We start from the raw sequence: 17,881 nt of genomic DNA on the forward strand, positions 1-17,881 counted from the left end.
CCGTCACGCCTCTCCAATGCCACTTCTCCTCACACTCCTCTCCAATACCTCCTCACACTCCTCTCCAATACCTCCTCACACTCCTCTCCAATACCTTGTCACACTCCTCTCCAATACCTCCTCACACTCCTCTCCAATACCTCCTCACTCCTCTCCAATACCTCCTCACACTCCTCTCCAATACCTCCTCACACTCCTCTCCAATACCTCCTCGCACTCCTCTCCAATACTTCCTCACACTCCTCTCCAATATCTCCTCACACTCCTCTCCAATACCTCCTCACACTCCGCTCCAACCCCTCACACGCCTCTCCAACCCCTCACACTCCTCTCCAACCCCTCACACTCCTCTCCAACCCCTCACACGCCTCGCCAACCCTTCACACTCCTCGCCAACCCCTCACACTCCTCGCCAACCCCTCACACTCCTCGCCAACCCCTCACACTCCTTGCCAACCCCTCACACTCCTTGCCAACCCCTCACACGCCTCTCCAATGCCTCACACTCCTCTCAAATCCCTCATACTCCCCTCCAATCGTGCCTCACTCTCCTCTCTAATCGCTCCTCACTCTCCTCTCCAATCGCTCCTCACTCTCCTCTCCAATCGCTCCTCACTCTCCTCTCCGATCGCTCCTCACTCACCTCTCCGATCGCTCCTCACACCCCTCTCCGATCGCTCCTCACTCTCCAACCCCTCGCTCCTCTCCAACCCCTCCTCACACTCCTCTCAAACACCTTCTCACACTCCTCTCCAACACCTCCTCCCACTCCTCTCCAACACCTCCTCAACTCCTCTCCAACACCTCCTCACACTCCTCTCCAATACCTCCTCACACGCCTCTCCAATACCTCCTCGCACTCCTCTCCAATACCTCCTCACACTGCTCTACAACCCCTCACACTCCTCTACAACCCCTCACACTCCTCTACAACAACTCACACTCCTCTACAACCCCTCACACTCCTCACCAACCCCTCACACTCCTCGCCAACCCCTCACACTCCTCGCCAACCCCTCACACTCCTCTGCAAGCCCTCAAACTCCTCTCCAATACCTCCTCACACTCCTCTCCAATACCTCCTCACACTCCTCTCCAATACCTCCTCACACTCCTCTCCAATACCTCCTCACACTCCTCTCCAATACCTCCTCACACTCCTCTCCAATACCTCCTCACACTCCTCTCCAATACCACCTCACATTCCTCTCCAATACCTCCTCACACTCCTCTCCACTCCAATTTTCCCTCACTCTCCGCTCCAATCGGCCCTCACTCTCCAACTCCTTGCTCCTCTCTCCAACCCCTAGCGCCTCACTCTCCAACCCCTCGCTCTCCAACCCCTCGCTCCTCACTCTCCAACCCCTCGCTCCTCACTCTCCAACCCCTAGCACCTCGCTCTCCAACCCCTCGCTCTTCTCCAACCCTCCTCATTGTTGTTGCAGCAGCATTCTGTGCGGTTCTCCCGTCTCGTGCGGTCTCTGTGCGGTTCTTGCTGCATCCTGTTCAAGTCTGCATTGACATTCGTCGACGGACTCGTTCGCCCGTCTCATTCGTTTTCTTGCTACATCCTGTTCAAGTCTGCATTCTTCATCGACCATCGATTTCATTTTGGAAATGGAAGTTTCCACGCAACGCATGAATTGTCACGATCCTCAAGAGGAAGTGTCTCGTAATTATCAAATGACAAATGGCAAGTAAATTACATTGTGAAAATTAAAGATTTCAAATATACCTATTTAAACTGTATGCGCACATAACTAATAAAAAAAAAACGAAGAAATATCTCTCGGTAATTTCCTGAAACATATTTTACTTCCGGATAATAATGTTGAATGAAATAAGAAAGAACGAAGATATATATGTCGTTTCTGTGCCGACTCTCATAAAAGGTAAAAGTAATATATCTTAACGGAAAAGAAAAAGTGAATTTTTAATATATATCGACATTTTCCCCGAATGTTATTTTAGGCGCTGTATTTTCGTGTATCATCATGGCGCGATTTTTATAAATATATCTCGGCAATTTCCCCTGTGTGCGTGAATGTTCTCAATTATTTCTGACACCGAGTCTAAAACCATCGATAAAAATGAAATCAGATGGTGAATTCGAGATAAAATCGTGAGGGTGACTCTCAATGAATGGGCTTTAGTTTAGAGGCCTTTGAAAAATCATTTCGTTCTATAAACGGAAACTTTCTTGGGATTCTCTTCCCGTTTTTTTTCAACCGAGTCTAACACTATGTTAGCGACTGTTAAAAATGAAATGATATATCAAATTAGAATTGAAATAAACCTGTGTGAAAGAGAAAGACAGCATGGGCCTAACTAAACAGGCCTCAAAGCCATTCGAGGTAATAAAATGGTGGATATTTGTTTACATGAAGCCTCTCCAAGAATGGGTGGAGATATGGGTGGAGCTACTCTGCAAACGGACTAAGCCACACCCCTGGACAGACGGACAGAGTCACCTTCGCCTATTATAATATATATATACTAGTGGGGTCACCCGTGGGAATCCCACGGGCATGGACGTGTGTGACATTTCGACATATTGAGTTAGATGCTGCACATTCATTTTTACAAAATGGTTACTGGCAAGTCATCAGATCCAGAAATGGTGTAATGAACACAATTTATTTATTTCACATAATATGTGACCCCTCACTCCTCTCCACCTGACACTCTCCTCTCTCCACCTAGCTCTCCTCTCCTCTCCAATCCCTCACATTCCTCTCCTCTCCAATCCCTCACACTCCTCTCCTCTCCAATCCCTCACTCTCCTCTCCAATCGCTCCTCACTCGCCTCTCCAATCGCTCCTCACTCGCCTCTCCAATCACTCCTCACTCGCCCCTCCAATCGCTCCTCACTCGCCTCTCCAATCGCTCCTCACTCACCTCTCCAATCGCTCCTCACTCGCCTCTCCAAGCGCTCCTCACTCAACACTCCAATCGCTCCTCACTCGCCTCTCCAATCGCTCCTCACTCGCCTCTCCAATCGCTCCTCACTCGCCTCTCCTAATCGCTCCTCACTCGCCTCTCCAATCGGCTTTCCCCATCTCGTTTCTCTCGTTTTTCTCCCGTCTCATTCTTTTTCTTGCTCCAAATCGGCCCGTCTCGCCCGTCGGCCCGTCGGAATCGGAAATCGGGCCGTCTTGCTTTCTTGCTTGCGCGTAAATAAATTGTGTTCATTACACTATTTCTGGATCTCATGACTTGCCAGTAACCATTTTGTAAAAATGAATGTGCAGCATCTAACTCAATATGTCGAAATGTCACACACATCCATGCCCGTGGGATTCCCACGGGTGACCCCGCAAGTTTGCATTGACGTTGGTCGAAGGACTCGTTCGCCCGTCTCATTCGTTTTCTTGCTGCATCCTGTTCAAGTCTGCGTTCTTCATCGATCGTCTCATTCATTTTGGAAATTGAAGTTTCCACGCAGCGCATGAATTGTCGCGATCGTCAAGAGGAAGTGTCTCGTAATCATCAAATGATAAATGGCAAGTAAATTATATTGTGGAAAATTAAAGATTTAAAATAAACCTATTTAAAGTGTATGCGCACATAACTAATAAAAAAAACGAAGAAATATCTCTCGGTAATTTCCTGAAACATATTTTACTTCCGGCTAAGAATGTTGAATGAAATAAAAACGAAGAATATATGTCGGCATCATTGTTGACGTTTTTGTGACGACTGTCATCAAACGAAAAAGTAATATATTGTAGGAGCCATGCTCCAACGTAAATCGAAAGAATGGATGCGACAAAAAGCTGGAATTCGTCCGAGTTTCTTTATTGTGTCAAATCAACTCGGGTACTCTGAAAAGCCAGTTTATCGGGCAGCAATATATATACACATTATCCCGGAGCGTTTGCCCGGGAAAGGCGAGAGGGGGCGTGCCCGGGCGTCCTGGACGAGGCCTGGCAAGTCGAGAGCGGGCATGCCCGGGCGTCCCGGAAGAGGCCTGGCAAGTCGAGAGCGGGCATGCCCGGGCGTCCTGGGTGAGCCCGGCATGGTGATCGCTCCGCGTCCTCGGTAGATGCAAGGCGATTGTGTATACCCAGCGGTAGCCGCTACACACGTCCCCCCAGAATCGACTTGCACTGGCAGGGTCAATTTAAGGGGGGTCCTGATGACCCGGCTGAAGCGACCCCTGGTGGGTCGGGGGGGTGGTCCGGTGTGGTGGAGGGCGGTCGAGTGGGGGGCACCGTGGACGGGGGGCGGCCTCGCCGCGGCGGAAGGGCCAACCGTGGCGGTTGGTCGATGCCCACGTGCGCCGGCTTGAGGCGGTCCACCGCAATCCGGTCCGACCTGCCTCCAATGTCGATGACGAACGACTTGTCGTCCCAGTCGCAGGACCCGGAAGGGCCCGTCGTGTGGCCCCCGATTTGCGTCATGACACACAAAAACGTACTCCACTCTGCGAAGCGCTGGGGGGACGTAGGACTGGGGGTCACCGTGGTGGGACGTTGGCACGGGGGCAAACCGTCGGGCGGTCTCCTGGAGGTCTGAGCGCTGGTGAGCTGCGGACCAGGGACTGGTAGCGTCGGGCACGAATTCGCCCGGGACGCGTAGTGCCTGGCCGTAAACAAGCTCGGTGGTGGACACCCGGAGGTCCTCCTTGTGGGCCGTGCGAAGGCCCAAAAGGACCCACGGCAGCCGGTCGGCCCAACCGCCGTCCTGAAGGCCGGCCATGAGCGTGGCCTTCATGGAGCAGTGGAATCGCTCGCACAACCCATTGGCTTGGGGGTGGTAGGCCATAGTACAGTGGAGCTTGACCCCCAGGTTGCGGGTGACCGCGCCCCACAGCTCAGAGGTGAACTGCAGTCCACGGTCCGACGAGATGTCCGCCGGTGCGCCGAAGCGGGCGACCCAGGTGGCGATGACAGCCTGCGCCACGTCGGCGGTGGTGGTGGAGACGAGGGGAATGGCCTCCGGCCACCTGGTGGTCCTGTCCACCATGGTGAGCAGGTGTGTGAATCCCCGTGATGGGTGGAGGGGGCCCACCAGGTCCACGTTGACGTGGTCGAAATGTCGTTCAGGCACGGTGAAAGGTGCCAGCGGGGCCTGGGTGTGTCGGTGGACCTTGGCCTGTTGGCAGGCTGTGCAGGTGCTGGTCCAATCGCGGACGTCCCGTCGAAGGCCGTGCCAGACGAATCGCGCCGACACCAGCTTCTGGGAAGCTTTCCGGCCCGGGTGGGAAAGGCCGTGGAGGGAGGCGAAGATGCGGCGTTGCCAGATAACGGGCACAATGGGGCGAGGCTGGCCTTGGGAGACGTCGCAGAGCAGGACAGTGTCCACGAAGGGGATGTCGGCCAGGCGGAGGCCCGTGTCCGCCACCCGGAGGGCTTGCACCGTTGTGTCGGTGGTTTGGTCCGCCACCATAAGCGCGAAGTCCACGCCGAGGTGGACCGCGTTCACGCTGGCCCGAGAAAGACAGTCGGCCACGGCGTTGTCTTTGCCGGCGACGTGCAGGATGTCCGTGGTAAACTCCGACACGACGGAGAGGTGGCGCTATTGGCGGGCTGTCCACGGCTCCCTGACCTTGGCCATTGCATAAACCAACGTCTTGTGGTCGACGAACGCCATGAAGGGTCGGCCCTCCAGGAGGTGGCGGAAATGGCGAACGGCCAGGTGTAGACCGAGGAGCTCACGGTCAAACGTGCTATATTTGAGCTCGTTCGGCCGGAGTTGCCGGCTGAAAAAAGGCGAGTGGCTGCCAAACCCCGTTCACCCATTGCTCATGTACGGCGCCCACCGCGTAGTCGGAGGCATCCGTGGTGAGGGCGATGGGAGCGTTGAGCACCGGGTGAGCGAGCAGTGTTGCGTCGGCGAGGGCCCGCTTTGAGCTTTTAAAGGCCGCGTCCATTGCTGTGGATCAGACGACGACGTGCTTGGCCGGCTTGTCCCGGAGGGCTTCGTAGAGGGGCCGCATGAGTTGAGCAGCACGGGGCATGAAGCGGTGATAGAAATTCACCATTCCCAGGAATTCCTGCAGGGCCTTTATGGAGCGGGGACGCGGAAACGTGGGGATGGCCTCGACCTTGGTTGGCAGCGGCACGGCCCCGTTCTTGGTGATGTGGTGGCCCAAAAAATCAACGGCCGTCGTGCCAAAGTGGCATTTGGCCGGGTTGACGATGAGGCCGTGCTCGCTGAGGCCCCGGAACAGTGTTCGGAGGTGGAAGAGGTGCTCGGCCCGGGACGTGCTGGCGACGAGGATGTCGTCCAGGTAAACGAAGAGGAACGGCAGGTCGCGCAGCACGACGTCCATCAAGCGCTGGAATGCCTGAGCCGCGTTCTTGAGGCCAAACGGCATTCGCAGGAATTAGAATAAGCTGAACGGCGTGATGATGGCCATTTTTGGGACGTCGTCCGCCCTGACAGGTACCTGGTGATATCCCCGTATTAAATCGATCTTTGAAAAAATGACCCGTCCTGCCAAACGGGCGGAGAAGTCTTGGATGTGCGGGATCGGATACCTGTCGGGGGTGGTAGCGTCATTGAGGCGACAGTAGTCGCCACATGGGCGCCAGCTGCCCCCTGGTTTTGGGACAATGTGTAGTGGCGAAGCCCACGCGCTATCGGAGCGCCGCACGATGCCGAGGTGTTCCAAAGCGTCGAACTCGGCTTTGGTCACGGCGAGCTTGGCAGGGTCGAGGCGGCGGGCTCTGGCATAGACCGACGGGCCCGTGGTTGGTATGTGGTGCTCGATCCCATGTCGTACTGCGACGGCCGAAAACGTCGGCCGCATGAGGGCCGGGAACTCCGTGAGCAGGCGAGCAAACTCGTTCGCCGCCGGGAGGGCGCATGCCAGCTCGGTCAGAGTGGATCTGCTCAATGTGCATGCCAGGGAGCTGAAGGTCTCGGCGTTGATGAGGCGACGCCATTGGACGTCCACCAGCAGTCCATGTGCGCAGAGGAAGTCGGCGCCTAGCAGAGCCATGGGCACGCTTGCGGTTACAAAAGTCCAATTAAAGCATTGGCCGCCGAAGCAGAGGGTGACGTTGCGCGGGCCGAAGGTGCGGATGGCCAATCCGTTGGCCGCAACCAAGGAGGGGCCGCAAACCGCGGACTGCCTGTCCTGATCGGAGGCGGGTATGACGCTCAGTTGGGCGCCAGTGTCACACAGGAAGCGCCGTCCGGACGCTTTGTCCGTGATGAAAAGTAAGTTGCCCGTGTGGCCGGCACTCATGGCTGGTAATGAACGCCGGCCCGGCCGTTTCCCGGCTTGCCGAAGGTGCACGGGGGTCGGCATGTCCGGGCCTTCTGTCCGAACCTGGCATGATAATAACACCACGCCTGGTCAGGTGGAGGCTCCGCTCGTCGTGCTGGAGGTGGTCGGCGCGGCGTAGCGGCCGCCAATTGCGTCGGCAGTTCGGTCGTCGACCGTGCCGGGTGCTCGGGCACCATGGGCATTGCTTCGGACAGCGGTGGGCTCCAGGTCGCTGCTCCAATGCGTTGGCCTGCCACGGAGATCTTGTCGGCTTCCCTGGCGAGGGCGTGGGGATCCGTGATCGTCGTGCTTGCCAGGGCAAGGCGTACCGGGCTAGGCAGCTGACGGAGGAACAGCTCCCGGAATAGGAATGCCGGAGAGTGCTCGCCGAGCAGCAAAAGCATGTAGTCCATTCACTCGGACGGGCGCGTGTCGCCGAGCTCGGGCAGGTCGAGCAGGCGCCGTGCGCGTTCCGCTGATGAGAGGGCGAAAGCGTCGAGGAGGAGCTTTTTAATCGCGTCGTATTTGTCAGCGGCTGGCGGGCTCTCGAGGAGGCTCAGGGTGCGGGCCGCGGTGGCTGAGCCGAGTGCTGCTACCACATGGTGGAAGCGGGTGTCGTCGGCCGTGATGCCTCGCAGGGTGAACAGGGAGTCCGCCTGGGCGAACCAAACCGCCGCGTGAGCCTCCCAGAAGGTAGGCAGTTTGAGGGCAACTGCCGTGTCCATGTCGGGTCACCAATGTAGGAGCTATGCTCCAACGTAAATCGAAAGAATGGATGCGACAAAAAGCTGGAATTCGTCCGAGTTTCTTTATTGTGTCAAATCAACTCGGGTACTCTGAAAAGCCCGTTTATCGGACAGCAATATATATACACATTATCCCAGAGCGTTTGCCCGGGAAAGGCGAGAGGGGGCATGCCCAGGCGTCCTGGACGAGGCCTGGCAAGTCGAGAGCGGGCATGCCCGGGCGTCCCGGATGAGGCCTGGCAAGTCGAGAGCGGGCATGCCCGGGCGTCCTGGGCGAGCCCGGCATGGTGATCGCTCCGCGTCCTCGGTAGGTGCAAGGCGATTGTGTATACCCAGCGGTAGCCGCTACAATATCTTAACGGAAAAGCAAAATCGAATTTTTAATCTATAACGACACGTTGCCGTCGGTGTCATGTTGGGCAGTGTATGATACATCATGACGCGATTTTAAAAAATATATCTGTGCATTTTCCCGCGTGTGTGGAATGTTTGCGGAAAATTAAAGATTTCAAATAAACCTATTTAAAGTGTATGCTCACATAACTAATAAAAAAAACGAAGAAATATCTCTCGGTAATTTCCTGAAACATATTTTACTTCCGGCTAATAATGTTGAATGAAATAAAAACGAAGAAATATATGTCGGCATCATTGTTGACGTTTTTGTGGCGACTGTCATCAAACGAAAAAGTAATATATCTTAACGGAAAAGCAAAAGCGAATTTTTAATATATATCGACACGTTTCTGTCAGTGTCATGTTGGGCGGTGTATGATACACCATGACGCGATTTTTAAAAATATATCGCTGCATTTTCCCGCGTGTGTGGAATGTTCTCAATTATTGCTGACACCGAGTCTAAAACCATCGATAAAAATGAAATCATATGGTGAGTTAGATTGGAGATAAAGGCATGAGAGAGACTCAATGGCCTTGAAGTTACAGGCATTTGAGAATTCATTTCGTTCTATGAACGGCAACTTTCATTGGATTTTCTTCCCGTTTTTTTTCAACCGAGTCTAAAACTATGTTAGCGACTGTGAAAAATGAAATGATATATCGAATTTGATTTGAAATAAAACTGGGAGAGAGAGCAAGACACCACGGGCCTACAAAACAGGCCTCAAAGCTATGCGAGTTAATAAAATGGTGGATATTTGTTTATAATTATATGAAGCCACTCCCAGAATGGGTGGAGCTATGGGTGGAGCTACTCTGCAAACCGAGTAAGCCACACCCTGGACAGACACCCAACAGACAGACAGACAGACAGACAGAATCATCTACGGCCTGTCCTGTGTTGTGTTGTGTTGTCACTGAACTACTTTCTCAAACTTTTGTGAAATCGTACCAAACTTCTGGTATGCACATATCTCTCCCGTCGGTATGTCCTAAGGGTATTTTTTTTTTTTAATTGCAAATTTTTTTATTTTAATTTTTTGGGGAATTTTTTTTTTCAACTTCAATTGTTTATAAAATGTGATATCACGTATATTACAAATACATTTGTGCAAAATAATTGTTTGAATTATGATTGGTTTAAACCATGGCAAAACAGCAACTCGGGTAGTCATTTATCTATATATCGACACATCTGGGCAGTGTCTGTGTTGTCACTGAACGACTCCCTCAAACTTTTGTTTCCGTGGTTGTGAAGTGATTTTAATAACGTTGTGGTGGTTTTGAATCACGTGGTGGTGAGGTATTTTGAATTATGTGGTGGTGAGGTGTTTTTAAATGACGTGGTGGTGAGGTGTTTTAATATCACATGGTGGTGAGGTGTTCTTAAATAACATGGTGGTGAGGAGTTTTGAATTATGTGGTGGTGAGGTATTCATAATTACGTGGTGGTGAGGTGTTTTTAATTAGGTGGTGGTGAGGTGTTTTGAATTAGTTGGTAATGAGGTGTTTTGAATTATGTGGTGGTGAGGTGTTTTGAATTACTTGGTGGTGAGGTGTTTTTAAATGACGTGGTGGTGAGGTGTTTTTAATTTCGTGGCTGTGAGGTGTTTTAATTACGTGTTTTATGGCTGTGAGGTGTTTTTATTACGTGTTTTATGGCTGTGAGGTGTTTTTAATTTTGTGGTGGTGAGGTGTTTTTATTACGTGTTTTATGGCTGTGAGGTGTTTTTATTCTGTGTTTTATGGCTGTGAGGTGTTTTTAATTTTGTGGTGGTGAGGTGATTTTATTACGTGTTTTATGGCTGTGCGGTGTTTTTAATTTTGTGGTGGTGAGGTGTTTTTATTACGTATTTTATGGCTGTGAGGTGTTTTTATTATGTGTTTTATGGCTGTGAGGTGTTTTTAATTTCGTTGTGGTGAGGTGTTTTTTTACGTGTTTTATGGCTATGAGGTGTTTTTATTGTGTGCTTGATGGCTGTGAGGTGTTTTCAATTTCGTGGTGGTGAGGTGTTTTTATTTCGTGGTGGTGAGGTGTTTTTATTACGTGTTTTATGGTGGTGAGGTGTTTTGAATTACTTGGTGGTGAGGTATTTTGAATTACGTGGTGGTGAGGTGTTTTGAATTACGTGGTGGTGCGGTGTTTTGAATTACTTGGTGGTGAGGTGTTTTGAATTACGTGGTGGTGAGGTGTAATCGTCCCAAACTTCCAGTCTGCACCTACCGCTCCCCTATGTATGTGCTGAGGGGTTCTTTCTTGAAAAAAAAAAACATTCAACCTAAATCTTCAACCTAAATTGCCTATAAAAATGTAATATCACAAACACAACAAATACATTTGTGCAAAGTAATTGTTTGTATTATGATTGGTGAAAATCATGATAACACAGCAACTCAGGTACAGTCATTAGCCTCAGCTAAAATAAGCCCATTCCTCAGTATCGACGCGCTCGCCTCACCAAGCTAGTATATATATATATATATATATATATATATATATATATATGTATATACACACACACACACGTATATGTATGTATATGTATATGTATATATATGTATGTATATATATATATATGTATGTATATAAGTATATGTATATATATATTTGTATATATATGTGTATTGTTACGTGGTCCCCTCGATGAATACCTGGTCTCAGTGACCCCCGGACCGTGAGAGGAACTTCGCCAGAAAGCTGTATTATATATGCGCTTTCGCCACGCAAGCCATATGAATTTCACCCAAGAGACAACTGACGTTCAAGGATATTTCAATGGTAATGATACCAAACAATTTCAATGACACAACCATCAACAATATTTCAATGACACAACCACGGAGATTTTCCCCGAGCAATCAACAATACATAATCATCACCAATTCCCAATTCACAATCAATTCCCTATGATTAAGATGGCCATCTTATACATGTGTGTCCCGGTGAGTACTCACACCCCCTTTCGGTCTCTGCTCCTCACAATGTCTCTGGGCCCCTCCTGACCAAGATACTGCTACTGGTCGGCGTCTCCACACTCGGGCAGTTGAACGAACCCCGGGTGGACGTTTCTCCACCGGGCAGGTATCGTACCAGGCACCGTGGCTGCAGCCCCTCGTGGCCACGCGGAGCGGGTACGGTAGAGCAAGCCAAACCCCACGCCACTTGCAAGGCGCATTAGGCCCCAAATGCGACCCGCACGCGTCTGTTTGGACGGTGCCGCGAACGATTCCAGACGCGGGGTCGATGCACGGCCCCACGTCAACTTGACGTCTCCACCGGGCAGGTACACGTCCCGGGAATTCCTCTCGCCGGACAGGTTTCGGAACGCCGCTGGTTTCCACCCAGCGCAAGGTCGATTCCACCTTTTGTCGGAGCGGGGCGAGGAAGAAGAAAACTCGTCCTTTTTCCTCGTGTCTTTTTCCTCCCGTTTCCGGTCACTTCCGTTTCCGGCCACTTCCGTTCAGAAGGGCTCCTGACCCTCCAATCACAACAACCCTTAATATAATACACACGGATAAGCAACCTGAATGGTAATTCACATACATTCACATAAATATGTAACACTCCCCCCCTTCAAGAAAGAAAGTTTGAACCCAGCGAAAACTTTCTTTGCCGGCCAATTTGGAGAAACAAACCAGATAACTCAACCCCCCCCCCCCCCCCCCACATTATCAGTTCCCCCCGGGCACAGTTATCACTTAAAAATAAAGCAACCAAAATTTCACCACAACCCCTCCAGATTACTCCCTCTGGACTAAGTACCAACAATGACATTGTCCCTGCCAAACCAAACTCCATCTCATGACCCTCTGACTTTGACCGTCAGTTTCTTGGGATTGAAGGTTACGGGTTGATCAAAGATCCAAAGTTAAGCAACTCGATAGCACTTTTTCCGGGAGGCCAAGCCGAGTATTCACTACATGGATGCCTTTAGGAACGCGGAGTTCACGGTTAGTCCGTGCAGGAAAGTTCTCTACATGGGCGCCTTGAGGAACGTGGAGTTCACGGTTAGTCCGTGCATGAAAGTTCACTACATGGACGCCTTTAGGAACGGCGTTCACGGTTAATTCGTGTAGGAATCTTGGCTCGGCGGCTCCGCCGCCTTCTGCTTCAACTTCTCAGAACTTCCCTAATAATTAGGGTGGGACCACTGGTCCCTGTAGTCCCATGAATAGTGGTCTCCTTCTCGGCCACCATTTTGCCAATCCTTCCTTCGGGAGCGGCCATAACTCAGGGAGCCTCCATAATAATATTGATTGCGGCCACCACCAAAACTACCGCCCAGTTGTCCTCTCCTGTAGACCTCTCGACGCCTACGAAATGCCTTCCCTACTGTTATGGTCCGACCCTCCAAATCCTTGCCATTCCAATTCTTCTCTGCCTCTCTGGCGTCTTTTGTGCTGGCAAACGTGACAAAGCCGAACCCTCTTGACTGTTGCGTTTCCCAGTCTCTTACCAACCGCACTTCCCCCAGCGGCCCATATCTGTTGAAGACAGAGGTCAGAACTTCTTCCTCTGTTTTGAAGTTCAGTCCCCCTACAAATAACTTGGCACTTTTGTCGCCATCCCGAGCTGGTGTGGCGTTATTTTCCCTGCTGGGCTCTTTACCAACCCTCTGGTTACCATAAACTTGACCCCCGGCCAAATCATTCCCGATAACCACAGATACACCCTCTACAGGAAGCGTGGCTTGTAAACCGACGGTGACCGGTCCTGACACCAAATCGGACTCCAACTGGATGACCTGAAGGGGAGCACTAACACCGCCCCCGATCCCCTGTAAACGCACACTATCCCCCGTTGCCGTCTCCTCGGACCATGGCAAAATGCCTTCAAGCATTAAAGATTGATGGGCCCCTGTGTCCCTCAATATCCTAACCGGTCTCCGGTTAGTCGAGGCTCCATCCAGTGACACAAACCCCTCTGAAATAAATGGTTGGTAACCCTTTTGATGGCGATTTCTTACGCTAGCCATCGCATTCGGAGTTGGAATAGTCGGACTCCGCTCTGGGTTGTCCCTTTTCATGAGGTAACAACTGGACATCAAGTGTCCAGGTTTCTTGCAAAACGCGCAAGTAGGCCCGGAGGAAAAACTCGGGGTCTGCCTCGGGCCCCCCGAACTATAAGTTTGTCTTGGGCCCGCATCCCTCTGATTTCGAACCGGTGGGGTATCATAGTTGTCCCCATAATCATCTCGAGGCCGCCGCCATGTATGGTCGTTCTCCGCACCTGCTGTTCCCCACCTCCCCTGCGGAGATCTAGGCGAGGAGTTAGGTTCGTGGACCCCTATTCGGTGGGTTAAGGCATAATCATCTGCCATGGTGGCTGCGTCCCACAACTTTGGTACCTTCTTTTCCTGCAGGTACACTTTGATGTCCTCGTGGACACACTGCTGGAATTCCTCCACCAGGATCAAGTCCCGCAATGTTTCGAAGTCTTTCCCAACTCCTTTTGACTCACACCACCGATCAAACATGTTTTCTTTCACTCTGGCAAACTCCACATGGGTCTCACTCTCCCTCTTCCTGGCATTCCTGAATTTTTGCCTGTAAGCTTCCGGAACCAACTCATAGGCTTTGAGGATGTGCTTCTTCAGTACCTCATAATCTGCACATTGGTCCATTGGTAGCGCCGAATAAATTTCCTGAGCTTTCCCCACCAGCACACTTTGCACGAGTATGGTCCATGCCTCCTCCGGCCAGTTTAATTGTCGAGCCACTTTCTCAAAGTGTGGAAAAAATTTCGCGACTTCTTTTTCACTGAACGGTGGAACCAGCCTCACATGTCTGCCCACATCCCAGGTTTTCTGGTTAGGTGTCGACCCCGTCAGCAAGGGTGGTGCCTCTCCCCGTTCTCTCATTAACTCCAGCTCCTTGAATTTGATTTCTTGCTGAAGCTCCATGTCACGTTCCTTTAATTCCCTTTCCGCTTTTCTCTCCTCTGCTTCGAGGTCCCTTGCAGCTCTCCTTTCCTCTGCTTGTTCCTTTTCTCTTCTTTCCTGGAGTTCTCTTTCCACTCTCCTTTCCTCGGTTCTTTCTTGTGCTGTTTTCTCTTCCAACCTTTCCTGGAGTTCTCGTTCCACTCTCCTTTCCTCTGCTTTTTTGTCTTCTAACCTTTCCTGGAGTTCTCGTTCCACTCTCCTTTCCTCTGCTTGTTTCTCTTCTCTCCTCGCTTCTGCTTTCCTTTCTTCTTCTCTTCTTTCCTTTTCTGCTTTCCTTTCTTCTTCTGCTCTTTCCTTTTCTGCTTTCCTTTCTTCTTCTGCTCTTTCCTTTTCTGCTTTCCTTTCTTCTTCTGCTCTTTCCTTTTCTGCTTTCCTTTCTTCTTCCTTAATCCGTTCCTGGCTCCGTAATTGCAACTCCAGTTTCCGGAGCTCAACGTCTTCTGGTTCTTCGGGTAGCCAATCCCAGGCTAACTCGTCCCATGTTCCTAATCCCACCATAGATTGTATCACCGTGGCCTGCAACTCTGCCTTCCTCAAATTAGTTCGGACCTCCAAGTTAAAATGTTTGGCCAATTTCAAGAGGTCCGACTTTAGCAACGCTCGGAACTGTGCCTCACTCGGGGTTACCCCAAAGTTCTGTGCCACAAACGCCATGGTGTCTATCGTTACCCCCTGTTAACCTTCACCCAAGACTTTACCCCAATTTCTCAAAAAATTTACCAATTAATAATTAATTAATAAATTTTAATTAAAAAAAATTATTATTTTATTATTTTATACAATTTTAAATCCCGGACGTAGACCCAATTGCGAAACCGCAAATCGTAATTTGGACGAGCCCCCAATTCTGTTACGTGGTCCCCTCGATGAATACCTGGTCTCAGTGACCCCCGGACCGTGAGAGGAACTTCGCCAGAAAGCTGTATTATATATGCGCTTTCGCCACGCAAGCCATATGAATTTCACCCAAGAGACAACTGACGTTCAAGGATATTTCAATGGTAATGATACCAAACAATTTCAATGACACAACCATCAACAATATTTCAATGACACAACCACGGAGATTTTCCCCGAGCAATCAACAATACATAATCATCACCAATTCCCAATTCACAATCAATTCCCTATGATTAAGATGGCCATCTTATACATGTGTGTCCCGGTGAGTACTCACACCCCCTTTCGGTCTCTGCTCCTCACAATGTCTCTGGGCCCCTCCTGACCAAGATACTGCTACTGGTCGGCGTCTCCGCACTCGGGCGGTTGAACGAACCCCGGGTGGACGTTTCTCCACCGGGCAGGTATCGTACCAGGCACCGTGGCTGCAGCCCCTCGTGGCCACGCGGAGCGGGTACGGTAGAGCAAGCCAAACCCCACGCCGCTTGCAAGGCGCGTTAGGCCCCAACGTGCGACCCGCACGCGTCTGTTTGGACGGTGCCGCAAACGATTCCAGACGCGGGGTCGATGCACGGCCCCACGTCAACTTGACGTCTCCACCGGGCAGGTACACGTCCCGGGAATTCCTCTCGCCGGACAGGTTTCGGAACACCGCTGGTTTCCACCCAGCGCAAGGTCGATTCCACCTTTTGTCGGAGCGGGGCGAGGAAGAAGAAAACTCGTCCTTTTTCCTCGTGTCTTTTTCCTCCCGTTTCCGGTCACTTCCGTTTCCGGCCACTTCCGTTCAGAAGGGCTCCTGACCCTCCAATCACAACAACCCTTAATATAATACACACGGATAAGCAACCTGAATGGTAATTCACATACATTCACATAAATATGTAACAGTATGTATATGTATATATGTATATGTATATATATATTTGTATATATATGTGTATATATATATTTGTATATATATGTGTATATATATATATATATATATATGTATATATATATATATATATATATATATATATATATATATATATATATATATATATATAGATATATAGATATATATATATATATAGATATATAGATATATATATATATATATATATATATATATATATATATATATATATATATACATCTATGTATGCATGCATATATATTGTTACGGACCGCGGATAAGATGTTAATTTGCCGAGCGGCTGGCGCCACGGCCCGAACCGTTTTTACAATGACTAGACCAGATCCTGAAACGTTGGCCAAATCGTGCCACAGATATTCAATGAGGAAAAGACAAAGACGACACAGATGTGAAGAAGAAGACGAGGAAGACAAAAAGGGTTTGCAATACGAATATAATTTATTACTATGTACAGGACCAAAGAAACCAAGGAAGAAGGAACGATAATAAAATAATTTACAGAAGAAATCAAGGAGACACAGTGCAATGCTAGCTTACCTACAGTCTTAATTAACCCAGTACAAGACACACAAAACAGATGACAATCAAACTCACATGAATGGGGAAATGGCAGGCAGGAATGGAAGGACTGGTAGGAGAGGAAGGTCCAACAGGAACCAGAGATGGAGCCTGATCCTGCACGGGACGTCGGGCGGGACCTCGACGGCCACCGATGCCACCGCAATCTGGCCCCAGCGTCACAGCGGGTCGAAACTGCGTGGTCTCAAAGCTGGTGGTGGTGGTCTCCAAGCTGGTGGTGGTGGACTCCAAGCTGGTGGTGGTGGTGGTGGACTATAAGCTCATCTGCCATCCCTGGCGCAACTCCTTTCGCACTTCTGGACTTGGCCTCCTCTGCCGTCTCTGGCGCACTTCTGGTTTCGCACTTCTGGACTTGGACTCCTCTGCCGTCTCTGGCGCACTTCTGGTTTCACACTTTTGGACTTGGACTCCTCTGCCGTCTCTGGCGCACTTCTGGTTTCGCACTTCTGTCAAGGCTTCCGCGCGCGCTTTTTATAATGCCCGCGGGCGATCAAGCCGCCGGCCTCTAGAACACACCCATCGGTGAGCTCGCCTCGGCCCTGATTGGTCGGCACGGGCCCTCTGGCTTCACCCTTGATGACGATGGGTGGGCACGCCCAGGATTCGGCAGCTCCTCCCCCTTCTTCTCCAAGCCTACCTTGTGGCTAATGGAGTCGCGGTGAAAACCGCCCAATAGCTGTGGCGAATGCAGTTGGCAATTGAGGCTTTATTAAAAGGAAATGAAAGGGGATCTATCTATTTGAATTCGGTGCAATGGAGTGTCAATTAATGGAAGACAAATCCTTAGCCACAGAATAAGGAAATAACTACCAACAAGGAGGAAACCTATTATTGGCTAATCGTGATTGTATATGACCTAACTACGGGACGCCCTTTGACCTTTATACACAACTGGAGGCAGGAGGGTCCACAATAAAGCAATTAAAAAAACACAATCCTCATATCCACAACACTGCACCCTCCTCCTCTTAGGCACATCCCGGGCCTCTTACCTTTACTTTTAGTGTGGCACGTAGGTGTAATTCCCTCTACATTTAACCTGACCCTGAGTGTGACAGTTTTAAAACATAAATAAATATGTCCCGCTGCTCCATTGCACCCTACCTAACAGACTCACGCCCACAGCTAACAGAATTGCGGAATTGTCTTCAAACTATACATTTACGATTGGGGAGTATTA

At 50.3% G+C, this 17,881-nt stretch overlaps 1 pseudogene across 1 annotated transcript in view; it reads left to right on the top strand.

Annotated features, from left to right (window-relative positions):
* LOC144889555 (uncharacterized) overlaps window positions 1-17,881 on the top strand; it is a 257,306-nt pseudogene that overhangs the window by 70,392 nt on the left and 169,033 nt on the right. The gene's annotated exons all lie outside the window — the stretch shown is intronic.

The sequence above is a fragment of the Myxine glutinosa genome, chromosome 1 (assembly GCF_964187855.1).
Source record: "Myxine glutinosa chromosome 1, kmMyxGlut1.1, whole genome shotgun sequence".
Classification (NCBI taxonomy): Eukaryota; Metazoa; Chordata; class Myxini; order Myxiniformes; family Myxinidae; genus Myxine; species Myxine glutinosa.